Source organism: Vombatus ursinus, unplaced genomic scaffold (genome assembly GCF_900497805.2).
Source record: "Vombatus ursinus unplaced genomic scaffold, bare-nosed wombat genome assembly UNPS02014818.1, whole genome shotgun sequence".
In the NCBI taxonomy this organism is placed as follows: Eukaryota; Metazoa; Chordata; class Mammalia; order Diprotodontia; family Vombatidae; genus Vombatus; species Vombatus ursinus.
Genome location: NW_020954596.1, coordinates 50,089,681 through 50,103,969, shown reverse-complemented (window position 1 = coordinate 50,103,969; position 14,289 = coordinate 50,089,681). Strand labels below are relative to the sequence as shown.

Here is a 14,289-nt window from a genome sequence, read left to right as displayed (position 1 = left end):
AATGTTGCTATTTAATTTCTCTATCAGACAATAAAAATACATTCCCTAAAAAACCCAAAGCATTATGGGACATAAAGACTGAAACAGCAGTTTGGTTGAGTGGCTGGTTTTGGAGCACCTTCTGCGTTCTGTTCCCAGTTGGCAATAATTATTAATGGGCCAGATCTCACAAGGTTCAACTTCTCCCTGGGTAAAAATTAAAGATTTGTGAAGGAGCATTTAATTTGGGAGGCCACCTTTTAGTGATCTGAAGCAGTAATTTAATTAAAATCACCCTGTTGACCTGACAGTATACCTCCCTAAGTGCTTACTTTACCGTCAGGGAGTGCTGTACCCACATGCAGTCACGACATCTGGACCAATATTCATTCCGTCTTTAGTGCGCAGTTTCCACAACCATCCCCAAGCTGGGGGTATGCCATCAGATTCTAGACTTGAATTTAAAATCATCAGAAGCTTGTAATGAGTTATGCAGATAACCATTTATTTGGTTTCTTTAGTCTATGTAGCAAAAAACGAAGTATCCAGTCAGTCAGGTTATTTCTGCTGGTTAATGTTCTCTAGTTTAGAGAGATGATTCTCTATGCTTTTTAAAAAATAAGCAGATGCCGTCTTCAGGATTGTGAGTCATTTGAGTCACTTCTACCTTAATCATTTCCTTCTTGCTACTCATTTAACATTCTGAACCATGGATATCTTTGTCTTCTCTTTGTATATAGTTTTCTAATTTTCAGTGTCCATAGAGAGGGAGATTAGGAGTTGGAGGTGGGGGTTGGGGAGATGGGCTATATGTCACAGCCATGTGTTTTCACATGCTCATTCATACACATTCTATTGACTTACTGACAGTGGGGGTGATTGGCCAAGCTTTTGGAATGATTTCTTTTAAAGATTAAAAGAAAAAATAAACTTTGTGGAGGCACTCATTTGGTTTGACAAAGGAAAACTTGGTTTTGGCCTCTTAAAAAAAATTCTGTTTTTCCCACTTTAAAAAAAGTGCATGTGTGCAGGAAATGCTTCTAATGTAATTGATATTCCCCTTGTTAAAACTGTGTTGTTACTGGATGAATTCCAGCATGTGTTCTTTTCCTTATTTTTAAGAAAGTATTCTACTCTCTGCCAGAATATACACAAGTATCCATCCAGACCCAGAACAGGGACTTAAAATAAAAATAACCTTAACTGCAGTTTTTCATTTTATACAGTGTCAAATGTACAGTTGAAAATTTTTGAAAATTTTCCTTGAAAATTATGACCTGCCTGAGGATTAAAATAAAAGCTAAAAATTTAATGACATTTATAGAAATCACAATTTAAGTCTGACTTTTCTGTCATTTAAGTTGAATAAACATTTTTAAATGGTTTGGTTAATTTGCATAATTTCATGATGTTGAGCATCAACTCATGGAGATAAGTGAAATTTATCAATAGAATAGAATTTTAGAGCTAAAAGAGACCTTTGAGATCATGTGGGAGAAGGAGGCCCAGATTTGTAGTCAGAAGACAGGCTCAAAACTGACTCTGCCTATTACCCATGCTATTGTGGGCAGCCTCTCTGAGTCTCTATGTTGTGCTCTGTAACAGGAGGGAGTTGAGATAAAGGGTCTCTGAGATCCCTTCCAAAAAACTAATTATTATCCTCTGTCATTTAGCCCAACCTCATTTTATAGATTAGAAAACAGAGAAGGGGCTGCAATCAATTAGTCAATGAATGATTTATCCAAAGTTAAACCAGCTAGGCCCAAGATCAGGGCACATCTTTTGACTCACTCCTAGTTCACTTCTTTCTGCTGTACCCTGTTTAAATTGATATGCTTTTAAAGTCATAATCAGTTGAAGAGTGACTTAAAAATAGGAGGTAATTTTTTTTCCTTTGTTCCAATTTCTTAGAAGTTATGTGGCAGTGACAACCAACAAAACAGTTCTAAATCATTGGTTCTCAAACCTTTTTTTTGTGTAATGGACCCTTTTGGCAGTTGAGTAAAACGTTATGCTATTATGGTTTCATGACTACTTGACTAATTGAAGGAAATGCTACATTTCAGTTAAAGGTTAGTGAAAATAAAGATGGAATTTTTTTTTTTTTACCATCCAATTTCACAGACCCCCTGAAATCTATCCATAGACCCTCTTGGATCCCAGGTTAAAACTCCCTGCTCTAAATCATTGGTAGCTACAAAGTCCTTTCCCATTTTAATCATAGATCAATCAGCACTGCTTCTACTATCAAGAGTAATGCAGTGGGACCTAATACAAAATGTGCTGGATTGGAGTTTGGGGAGTTGTGAATTTTGCTGTTATTCAACTGTATGGCCTTGGACAAATCATAGATTTAAATGTCTTCTTCTCTAATATGAGGGTTTGGACTCAATAATCTCTAAGATCACTTCCATCTCTAAAGTTTATGAGGCCCTTAACAGGTGTGATCACTAGGATATACATAAACTTTTTTTTTAAAAAAGTTTAATTTTTAAGTTTTATTGATGCTTTTTGTTTTTATGCAAGTCATTTCCTGATGACTTCTATAGTGACAAACAAAACCAGTGAAGCTGTTCGTTTTAGATGTTTTTGAAACAAATGCTAAAGTTATATCTTTTGACCATGTTTCAAGTAATTAAAAACTTGCTTTCCATATTCTTTTACGTGTAAATTTGTCAGTAACAAGCCAAGTCAATAGGCATTTATTAAGTATTTGCTCTGTGCTCAGTTTTGGAATAAAAATACCAGTAGAAAGAAAGACAGCCCCTAATCTCAAGAAGCTTACAGTCTCACAAGCACAGCACATAAAAGTACCAAGTGGGTGGTCATGGAAGGGGAGGTTGGGAGTGAAGCCTAGAGAAGAGCCATTCAGTGGGGTATTGGGTACTTCCAGAGGGTGAATTCCAGGGCTGGAATGAGGCCTCAGGATGAAGAACTAGGGCATGGCAGAGAAAGTCTGGAAAACAGCAGGTCTTACTAGGAGTCCTTTTCTTCCTTCATGTGCAATGATTTTGGCCATGTATCCAGTTTTAGAGGTGCAGGCTTCAAAATTCCCAGTAACTGTTTCAGAAAATCCTCCAGTAAATGTTAGTTTGACTGTGAGTCTATAATTTTGGATTCGTCATTCTAGTTACCTTGTTCAGACTTCTTAAACAGTCAGTCTACAGTACCATGAAGCTGGTTATGATGGAACATTTTGGCACTTGGACAGTAGTAAAAAGTTAGCTAGATGCCAAGGACTTTCAAAGGATGGCAAAGTATTAATTAGCTTTGAGGTACTTTTTTTTTCTACAAAAATGTTCAAACTAAAGACCAAACAGGGAACAACTCTAATCGCCAGCAGGAAAAGGACAATTAGAAAATTCACAAATCTAGATTTGTTTCTACTGGGAAAGATAATCAATGATTTGGTAGCTTCAGTGAATTTTTGTGTCTCGATTGTAGATGTCAGTGGATCAATATTGACTGAACCTAAATTCCTTTTAGTTAATTCAAGCACATTATCACTTACAAACTAATGATTTACCACGGCAGTCAGTTTTCTATAATTGGACTCCAGACTAGTTTTTTAGCTACTCTGCTCTGAAACTGCTATCACCCTCTTCTCATACCTGCACTACTGCTGGTGGGTCTCTCCCCATTCCAGTCCATCCTCCATTTAACCTTCACTCAGCCAACAAAGTTATTTTCCTGAAACACAGGTCCGATTATATCAATACCCCACTCTTTAAAAACTCTGCTGGTGTCCTGTCCCCTCCAGAATTAAATATAAAATCATTGCATGACATTCACAGTCCTTCAAAATCTAGCTGCTTCCTCCTCCCATACCTTTCTAGTTTCCTTACACCCCCTACAATCCTCCTCCTCCTTTCATCCAGGGACACTGGACTTCTTGATATTCCTTGCACAAAACACTCTTTCTTGACTCTGAGCCTTCTCACTGGCTGTCCACCATACCTGGAATGCTGCCTCCTCATCTTCACCTCCTGGCTTCCTTCAAGATCCCAGTTAAAACCCCACCTTCTACAGGAAGACTTTCCCAATCCCCCCTTAATCCTAGTGCCTTCCTTCTGTTGATTATTTCCTATTTGTCCTCTCTGTAGCCTGTTTGTACATATTTGTTTGCATGTTGTCTCCCTCATTAGATTGTGAGCTCCTTGAGGGCAGGGACAGCCTTTTGCCTTTCTTTGTATCCCCAACACTCAGCACCCTATTTGGTATGTAACAGGTGCTAAATAAATGCTTGCTGATTGATTGACTTCATGCATTCCATATTCGGCTAAACTAGTCTACTCAGTTTCCTGAACTTTTCCTGTGTTTCCCCCAAAACCATTTCCAGATTCCTGAAATGTTCTTTCCCCTTTCTTCTCTGATTCTGCCTGTTAAAAATACTTCCCATTCTTAATGATGAAGCTCAGGGACTGACTCCTTCATGAAATTTTTCCTTTATCTTTCCTAGCTGGAAATAATTATTCTCTCAGAGGGTATCCTCGACCACTCTCTATTTTCATTTACAGTTAACATTCTAATTTCTTTAATAATATTTCTATACTAGTAATAAAATAATAATAGTATAGACTTTTAAAGTATCTGAAACATTTTCCTTATAACCTTGAGAGGGAGATATTGCAATTTTTATTTTCCCCCATTTTATAGATGAGAAACAGGGGCTCCAAAAGGCTAAAGCATTGTACTCAGCATACAGAAGAAATTAATAATTGCTTATTGAACAAACAGTAAACTTCTTGAGGATAGAAATCAAGTTTTCATCATTGTATTCTCAGCAACCTTGAACAATGCATTTTCCTAGTAGTCAAGTGATATCTGTTGAACTGAATTGAAGGCAATAAGCAAAAGGTTATTATAAACCTAATTAGTGTTTCCCCATGGACAGTAACCTGTATAAGAACAAAAAACACATCATCTTAGAGTTGAAAGAGATCTCAGAGACCATGTATTCCAACCCATCCTTGAATGATGGTCACCTACCTAGCATTGGCTTAAAAATGATGAGAGGGAACTTGGTGCTTTTTGGAGCAGCTGTTTATTTCACTTTTGGATGGTTCTGGTTTTTTGGAAGTTTTTCCTTACATCAATCCTAAATTTGTTTCTTTGTAACTTCCACCCACTGCAGCTAGTTCTGCCCTTTGGAGCTAAGCAAATCCAAATCTAATGCTCCTTCCATTTTATAGCCCTCCAGATACTTTCTTCTACCTCCTAGTTTTCTATAGGCTAAATTTTCTCAATTTCTTTTTTTTTATAACTCACCATTTTCTTTAGTTGTACAAAATAGTGAATAGAATAATCATACCCTGACTGGGAAAAAAACGGTAGTTTAGGGTTTAAACAAGTCCTTCTGTCCTGAAGCATCTACTTTGAAGGCTTGGGACTGGCAGCTTTTGCCCCAGCATCTTTGGGTTTGGACTCAGCAGGCTTAGCAGCCTTGGAATCACTGGGCTTTGTGGCCTTAGAATCAGACTTGGATGCCTTGGGATCGGACTTGGTGATGTTGGCATCAGATTTGCTGGGTTTGGGGCCAGATTTGGTAGCCTTGGGATCAGACTTACTTACCTTGGTGGCAGACTTGGGGTCAGTGGGCTTGGCAGCCTTGGGGTCAGTGGGCTTGGCAGCTTTGGGGTCAGTGGGCTTGGCAACCTTGGGGTCAGTGGTTCTGGTAACCTTAGAGTCAGACTTCGAGATCCTGGGGCCTGGCCGTTTGATGCCAACTCTAGGGCCTCGATGCTTGGTGGCCATCTTGTGGCCAGCACGCCAGGCACTGGCCTTGGGGATCTTGGGCCTGAGGAGCTTGGACTTGGAGGCCTTGGTGCTCAGGGCCTTGATGGCCTCTGCTCGAGCTTTGATGGCTTTGGAGTTGTTGGCCTGCATCTTCTTCAGCCCCTTCTTGTTGTGTTTCTTGGCAAAGCTCATGTTTCTCAGAAACTTGGGAGTTAACCCCTTTCAGAGACTTGCGTCTCTGTAACCTAGGTCTCTTGATGCCATTTCTGGGCCATTTTCATGATTGGTTATGGGTGGTATGGTTCTTAGACTTAGCCATCTTTGCACCTCAGTCTGTGCTAACAGGCACCTCTCCTCAATTTCTTAACTGGATACTCCCTCATATGACATATCACATGGTCTCAAAGGCCATTGCCATCTCAATTATCTTTCTCTGGAGCCCCTCCAACCTATCAATGTTCTTCCTAAAATATGGCTCCCAGACATAAATGAGATGAGTGTTTTGTTTTCTCTGATACAGACACTTAGCCACAAAAATAGCTAGAACTTCCATTACTGACCTTGTCCTTGTGTCTCATTATGGAAGGAAGACAAGACTTAGAAACATCAATTAAATAGCAATTGTTGTTCATTCGTTTTTTTCAGTAGTGTTTCAGTTCATGACCCCATTTGGGGTTTTCTTGGCAAAGACACTGGAATAATTTGCCATTTCTTCCTTCTGGCTCATTTTACAGAGGAGGAAACTGAGAAAAACAGGATTAAGTGACTTAATAAATATTTGTTAAGCATCCTGCTATGTGCCAGGCCCTGTGCTATGTGCTCTACACATATTATCTCATTTGATCCTCATAAGGACCCTGGGAGATAGGTGTTATTATTATCCCTATTTCTCAGTTGAGCAAACTGAGGTAGACAGAGGCAGAGTTACTTGCCCAGAGTCACACAGTGTGAAATGTCTGAGGCCAGATTTGAATTCAGGTCTTTCTGACTCCTGGCCCAGTACTCTATCCATTGCATTATCTATTTTTTTTAAGGCAATCGGGATTAAGTGACTTGCCCAGGGTCAAGCAGCTAGTAAGTGTCAAGTGTTTGGGTGTTTGGTCTGAGGCCGGATTTGAACTCAGGTCCTTCTGACTTCAGGGCCGGTGCTGTATCCGCTGTGCCACCTAGCTGCCCCTCCATTGCACCATCTAACAGTGTCTTGAGGAGCTGGTTTTTCCTTGGTTTTGATGGAATGTAAGCCCTGGCAGTTTCTAACAAGTTTCAGATGCTGGTCTACTAACAGACTATGTCTGTCATCAAATAACTAACCTAGCCAAATTCTGAGATACTCATCACTTGAAGGCTGGCCACCAAGTGAAAAAATTTTTTTGGCCATAGAAACTCCTGAAGACTGTCTTCCAAGTCACAGAGGGTTCGTGATCTTTACTGGGAGGCAAAATACCTGTACTTAGAAAATCTCAGATCATTTAAGTCTTGAAGTAATAGTTAGAGCAGAATTCTTGGAGAAGTCTTTCTTCCAGAGGATTTTTTTCCCCTCACTTTAATAGCATGTGTGCCTCCAGATGGCATAGGGCTATTGTTATTATCCTTGTCAGTCCTCTCTCAAAATGTGGTCATAGCATTATGAAATGTGGCCTTTTTTTTTCCATAAGGAGGCTTACAATTCATGTCATTGTTACTTGTGCTTTTTTTTGCCCCACAGTGGGAGAAGGATGAGGTTGTTCAGGGGCATGGAGGCATTACATGTTGAATGGGCACAGTGAACCCCTTTCACTCGGGGGTGACTGGGTTTGTCACAGTCATCTGGTTTGCTTTCATGCATCTGAGTTTCTCTTTTTCCTATTGCTTTTTCAGCTTGCTCATGTCTTCTCTGATGACATTGTGTGGCTCTGGCTATGATTCTAGCTGATCTAGGTGGTGCTGTCCTGAGGACGGGCAGGGGAGGTTTACAAAGAGAGAATCAGAAAAAACAGGAACCGCAGAACTCTGGCTCAAGCACCAGATTTGGGACATTTCTTTTGAAAGTAAATGCAAACCAGCCCTCGCATTTGGTGTTTGCCAAAACGTGGAGAGCTTTCTTAACCTCCCATCTTTCCCTGAAGATTTCGGTGTTTTAGAAATTAACAAGTCAAGGCTAGAAGGCATAGTTCAACAGCACCTACTTACAGACGGGAATGTATTTCTCGCCTGTCCTTGCTGGTGGCCAGGCAGCAGGTGTCATTTTATCTGGTTGAAAATTTGACCCTTCTCTCCTCTGATCAGACGCTATTTTCTTCCCTCCATTGTTCTTGAAAACCCTTTACCTCAAATGTTAGAGGGGTGTCAAATGTGGAAGGAGAGAGAGGCTTCACCCTTTCTGTTCCCTTACTGGGGCATAAAATCTTTTGCTTCAGGAAATGCATTTTTTTGTGTGCTCCATTATTCCAGGACTCTGCTGCTATTCACTCAGTGTCTGTAATTTTAAAAATGATCACAGGACAAGCCTATTACCAAAAAGGCATATGGGAAACCCAGGAAGCTTTTGGTGTGATGGGCAGTTTCCATTCAAGATGCTCACTGCTGAGCTGCTAAGGGCAAGCATTGTGGCTGAGGATTCCAGTACTTTTGGCAGACAAAACATGCATTGTGATCGGGCTGTCCCTAATAGTTTGTCTCCAAATAGGTTTTATGGATGTAGTTAGAAGAAAAACAACCCTGGGGTATTGAGGCTGTTAACATAAGTCCAAATAAAATCCCTGCAGGAGACTTTGTAGTAAACTATAGTTCAATTCCACAGGTATTTATTTGCGGAGCCAATCTATGTGGTGGAAAGAGGGAATAGGAGGGCTATATTCTAGTGCTGGCTCTCAACCTCTTTCATTTCAGCTCACTTCTCTCTGAAATGAGTGAGTAGACTAGATCTCTAAGATTTGATTTTTTCCTAGCTCTCAATGCCATGATTTTTATTTATTATGTTTGATTCTTAGGCACTGTCAGAGAGTAAAGACATTTGGGAGTCTAACTGAGAAGACAAGACTTAGAAACATCAATTAAATAGCAGTTGTTCATGAGCTTTTCTTGGCAAAGATACTGGAGTGGTTTGCATTTTCCTTCTCTGGCTCATTTTACAGATGAGGAAACTGAGGCAAACAGGGTCAAGTGACTTGCCGAGGGTCACACAGCTAGTAAGTGTCTGAGGTCAGATTTGAACTCAGGAAGATGAGTCTTCCTGACTCCAGGCCCAGCACTCGATTCACTGTGCCACCTAACTGCCTTAAATATCAATACCAGACAAGAAATGATGAAGTGCTAAAATGAGTACAGAGAAAGGAAAAAGGTATGGAATTGCAGGAAGGCAGACATCTGCAGCCTTCTTCCTATACCCTCCTTCAGCACTGGGAGTTGTTATTCCCTTGTCAGTGGTTAGATACCTTATACAGGTAGTGTATAGGGTTTCAGGTAGATTGAATAGGTTTGGGCTCTTAGCTCCTTCTTAAAAGATAAGGAGTAGACAAATGCCTTGTTTTTCAGGGCTTGAAAGGAGGCAGGTACTGGACCTGTTATTTCACTGATATAGAAGACTCTCTGATGAGGAAACTTACTGATGCAGGTAGGGCCCTTCTCTGCAACTCACAGTCTTAAAGCTTAAATGACTTATCCAAGGCCACACAGTCAGTACATGTCAGAGACAGAACTAGGCCTGGAGTAAGGAAGATCTGAATTAAAATCCAAGCTCAGACACTTATCTGTGTAACTCTGGTCAAGTCACTTCACCGCTACCTGCCTCAGTTTCCCCAACTGTAATAACGGAGATTAATAATAGCACCTACCTCCCAGGGTGGTTGTGAGGATCAAATGAGACATTTGTAAAGGGTTTAGCATGATGCCTAGCATTTAAATGGGCACTTAATAAATCCTTCCTTCCCTCCAAGGGGACCATGAATAAGTTTGGAGTGGTGGTGCATGAACCTGAATAGAGAAAACCACATCTTAATTTTCACCAATCTTTTTAAATGGAATTGAGCATTTCTGTCAGTTATTTAAGAAATGTTCTATGAAGAAGTCCATTGGCTTCATCACACTGCAAGAAATTGAGACCCAAAGGAATCAAATGATTTGCCCAAGGTCACCTAGCTCGTAAGGGATGGATAGAGCCAGCCTGTGAGAGTTAGATGGGCCTTGGTTTCAGGCTAGTGTTGTTTCCATTCTTCTGTGCTAGTAGTAGGCATGACATGATTGTATCTGGGTCTATTTTGAGTTACCGAAACTCTGAGAGCTTTGTGGACTTAATATCTGAAAATAGCATCATTTATTTCGTTTGGTTTGTTCTAAATGGTCTTACAATATTCAATATGTAGTTTATTAAATGAAGGCTTCAGGCAAGTTAATCCCTGTTGTGCAGTGATGGCTTTAATAAAATGTGAAAATGAAAGTAGCTGCCCATTAGCCTTATTTTGCTTTTTTGGGTAAATAGCTTCAGCCTTCCGTATCAAGAGCTGTTGTTTTGAGGGATCAGAGAATGCGCTTGTTTTTCCATTGTATTTTCCCTGGTATCTCTGGGACTCGGCAAGGTGCACAGAACGTGTGTGAAAGGAATAGTTGTAATTGGTAAACTAGGTGCAAAGATGTTCTTTGCCTGGTTCTTAAAAGCCAGTTATCTAAAAAGAACATTTGCTTGTATGGTGGGAGGATGCGTGGGATCCTCCGTTCAGGGACAGTTATCTGCCAGAAAGTGAATGAGTCTGTTTTAACTTTTTTTTTTTTTTTTTAAGATTTCACCTGTAGCATCCTCCCATGTACACCCTGCTCTTTCTTTTGTTCTTTCTCTTTCTCCATCCTCACCTTGTACTGTCTCTATTTCTCCTTCTGTCTCCTTCCTGTTCTCTTCATTCTCTTCCTCCCCGCCCCTTATGCTATCTCCCACTCTTTCCTGCTATTTTTCTTACTCAGTGTATATATGAGGTTTCCTGGGATAGTGGAGAGAGAACTGGCCCCATGGTCTGGAATAAAGTGTGGTCAAGTCCCGCCTTTCTCATATATTGGCTCAGTGACCCAGGGCTTCACCTCTCAGTGGTCCCAGGCATCTCTCTAAGACTTTCTGAGGTTCTGATCTGCATTGATGGAGGGAGTTTTCTCACAGGGAGTTCCCTATATCAATGTACTCAATGGGTCAGTCTCATATTTCCTTTCTCTCTTCACCCCTGACTGTTAAACACCTACTATATACAAGACACTGTGCTAAGCACTGGAAATTTAAGCCAAAAAGAAAACAGTTCTTGCCTTCAAAGTGCTTACATTTTACTGGATGCTATTTTTCTCTAGGAAAACTCAAGCATAAACATGCCCCTTGGTATCTAAACAAGCTGAAAGCTGACCAACCCCATCCCCAATAAAGTTTTGCTGATGATGAGATGAGAACCAAGGCTGCCCAAGACCACAGTGATTACAATTACACACAGTGTAGTAGAGGTTTCTTCCTCTCCTCCATACCACCCCCCCCACTCCCCAAACTTCGACACAATTAGACAGTTAGAACAGTTAGTGTTCATTGACAGTGGGCTGACTTCAGTGGATGCATGCACTATAGGTAAGGAACCTACCACATTCACAATTTCTTAGCCCCAAACCGCATGAACATTTTTTGGTGACCATTGTTCCATATCTTCTCATGGGGTCCTTTGAAGTTGTGAAATATATTTTCACATTTGAGTTGCTATCTGGATTTTATTTTGTTTTTGAAACACATGGAACAAGTTGATTTTCAGCCCACGTTCCTGTGGGTGATGATCCTCGCTTGCCATGTCCAAAGAATTCAGAACAAGGTCTTTGCCAAAGCATTCTTGTGGTTTTCTATGGGGCAGATCTGTGTGTTCATGAATTTTTCATTGTAGCTGCTGTTTTCCATAACTAATTAAAACATCTGGCTTAAATTTTCTGGGAACACAGAATTTCTCTTCAATAGTGAGCAAGTAATGACCTCAGCCCCTTCCTCAGGATTAGGCCAGAATGTAGGCTTTCAGGGTATTTTTTTGAAGGCAGTTGCTGTTGTTTCTTAATCATTTACATTTTACTAAAAAAAAAAATTTCTGGTTGTTGAACCACATGTTTATGTATTCCACATGTGTGTTTTTCTGTCGTCCATAAATATGAATTCATGTAATTGATTCTGGCCTTTCACCCTCAGGTCAGAGCTATGGGTGAGCTGCTCCTGTTTGAAGGCCAGCGTGCGGTGGTTGGACCTGCCTAGCTGTGGAAGAGAAAGAAAGACTGAATGGGAAGTCCATAGGAGAAAGCTTCTGAGAAGTATGTGAGTGAAGGAGACCTAAATAATGGGCAGTTATATATTACTAGAAAAAATAGATTGGGCTAAGTATAGAAGAGTCAACATTTTCATAACTGTTGCTAAGTGATAGCCTTCCCTTTCACCTTCTCTTTCCCTTCTTGTCCTCTTCCCTTCCTCTCATCTTCCCTCTTTTTTTCCTCCTTTCCTCCCTCTCTTCCTCCTTTCCTTCCCTTCCTCTATCCCTCCCTCCCTTCCTTCCTCCCTCTCTCTCTTCCTTCCTTTTTTCCTCCCATTGTCCTTTCCTTCCTCTCTTCCTTCCCCCTTCCACTTGTACAAATTGCAATATACTCCCTCTGAGCCCAAGATTCTTTAGTCTGTAAAATGGGACTAATACCATCTGACACAGATTCATGAGACACTACTAGATTTCTAGGTTTTAAAGCAAGAAGGGATCTCGGTTACATTTCTTTTTTTTTTGAGAAGCTCTTATTTGGGGAATATGGTTTATATTGAGGGACAACTTATATTTTGATATGGTGCTAGAAAAAAAATGGACTCATAATAACCTATATTCTAATATGATACATAGTCCAAGAAAAAAAAAATAGACCCATAACAGCCAAAGACAACATTCTTGTCTTTGGCTAGGAAAAAATCCAATGTCCCAACCCATAAAGTTCATCCGAAGCTGAAATGCCACCAGAGCCTTTTCTTCATTCTGTTTTCGCATTGTGAAGAGAGGCAAGAGTGAGAGTCTGAGCCCGCAGAGGCTATAGAGAGATGCACGTGACACTATTGAGCGATGCCTGGCCCTGCTTCCTTAGATTTGCTTAGGAAGATTTTTTTTTCCCTTCTTGCTCCATCAAAACAGTACAGCGTGACATTTTCAGGGAGATTTTATTCTTTCCAGAGGGGGACACATTTGAGATAGACCGAAGAAATGTTCTAAGTCTACAGAAGTGTGAGCAGACAAAAAACAGCACTGTTATGGAGTGAGGGAAAGAACCACTTGAGGAACCAACTTTATAAGTAATCGTAGGAGATCAGATGACTTGACACTACCTTCTGCAGCAGTGGCTGGGCCTGCAACATGCCATGATTATTCTTATTGCTGTGGCTACTGACCCTGCTAATAATGCTGTACTCTTGGAGTTTCCATGAGGGTTATCTCAGGCAAAGGACAAGTCTTGGCTCCTTAACGTAGTGTGGGAAGGCCGTGTGAGTTTACACAGGTGAAGCCAGTCACATGTGACTAGCCTCACCTTCAGCTTGAAGCCTCTGGTTTTCTCAGGCACTACTCAACTGTTGGATCAGGGCTTTTCAGTTTAATAAGCATATGTGAGTTTTAGTTTCCTCTTGTCTCTTGGTGGGCTCCTTTATAATTAAATGATGTTTAAAAAGAAAATGATAGGAATTGTCAGTACGGAATGGAACACATTGGGATAATCTAGATCGGGGTGGGGAACCTGTGGCCTTGAGGCTGCAGATGGCTTTCTAGGTCCTCAAGTGCAGCAACCCTTTGACTGAATATACATGTATATTGCAAAGCATCTTAATTCTTAAAGTTCTAAGACAACTTTTTCATTGGAAGCTTCTTCTTTTCTTGTGAGCAAAGCCATAAAGCTTGTGTATTTTCCCCCAGTTTTCACATGGAACTGGGATTTTTTAAAAAATAACTATACAATGGACAAATATCTAAGTAGAGATTTCCCATTTTCTCTCAACTTTGGAATTTAAAAATAACAAAAACAAAACATTGAAGATATTATTAATATAAATTGCCTGATAGTAACAAAAAAAATTGAGTTCTAAAGCAGAATTCAGCTGTCTCAAAAATGGATCTTGTGGAGATGGACCATGTGTCTTACTAATTATGGATTTATTTTGATTATTGGAAATTTTACAGAATTGGACTTAGATTATTATTGTTTATAATTCAGGTAAATACTGGATAGATTATATATTCAATTGCTCTTTGACACAAAAACCCATCTCTTAGATACCAATTTCTTGGATACAGTAATTTCCTATTGATGTTAACTGGCTGCAAATCATAGAACACTGTGAACTCCTGCTGTATGTAACTGAAGGAACATCAGAAAGATTCATGGTGAGTGTGAGCAGGCTGCTGCATTTTATTAGAGGTGTCTTTAGAGCTAGAAGTCACGTCAGAAACATCATCAGGGTTGTGTGTAACCAGAAAAGGGGGTGTGCTGGTCGAGAATCAGAGATAATAGATAGCCTGAATGGTATGTTGGTATGCTGAGGTTTTCAAAGAATGAGAGTCAAGACTTTGCCCAGGCAGGATT

At 40.3% G+C, this 14,289-nt stretch overlaps 1 protein-coding gene and 1 pseudogene across 6 annotated transcripts in view; one reads left to right on the top strand and one right to left on the bottom strand.

Annotated features, from left to right (window-relative positions):
* The window catches only part of APBB2 (amyloid beta precursor protein binding family B member 2), a 408,666-nt gene that overhangs the window by 62,439 nt on the left and 331,938 nt on the right, over positions 1-14,289 (top strand). For 5 of the 6 annotated variants that reach the window (XM_027836190.1, XM_027836193.1, XM_027836192.1 and 2 more), the window contains exon 2: positions 11,882-12,004. The gene's annotated coding sequence lies outside the window, so the exon portion shown is untranslated. The remainder of the gene's footprint in view (positions 1-11,881; positions 12,005-14,289) is intronic. The other variant, XM_027836187.1, reaches the window with a different exon arrangement.
* LOC114023523 lies at positions 5,350-6,034 on the bottom strand (annotated as a pseudogene).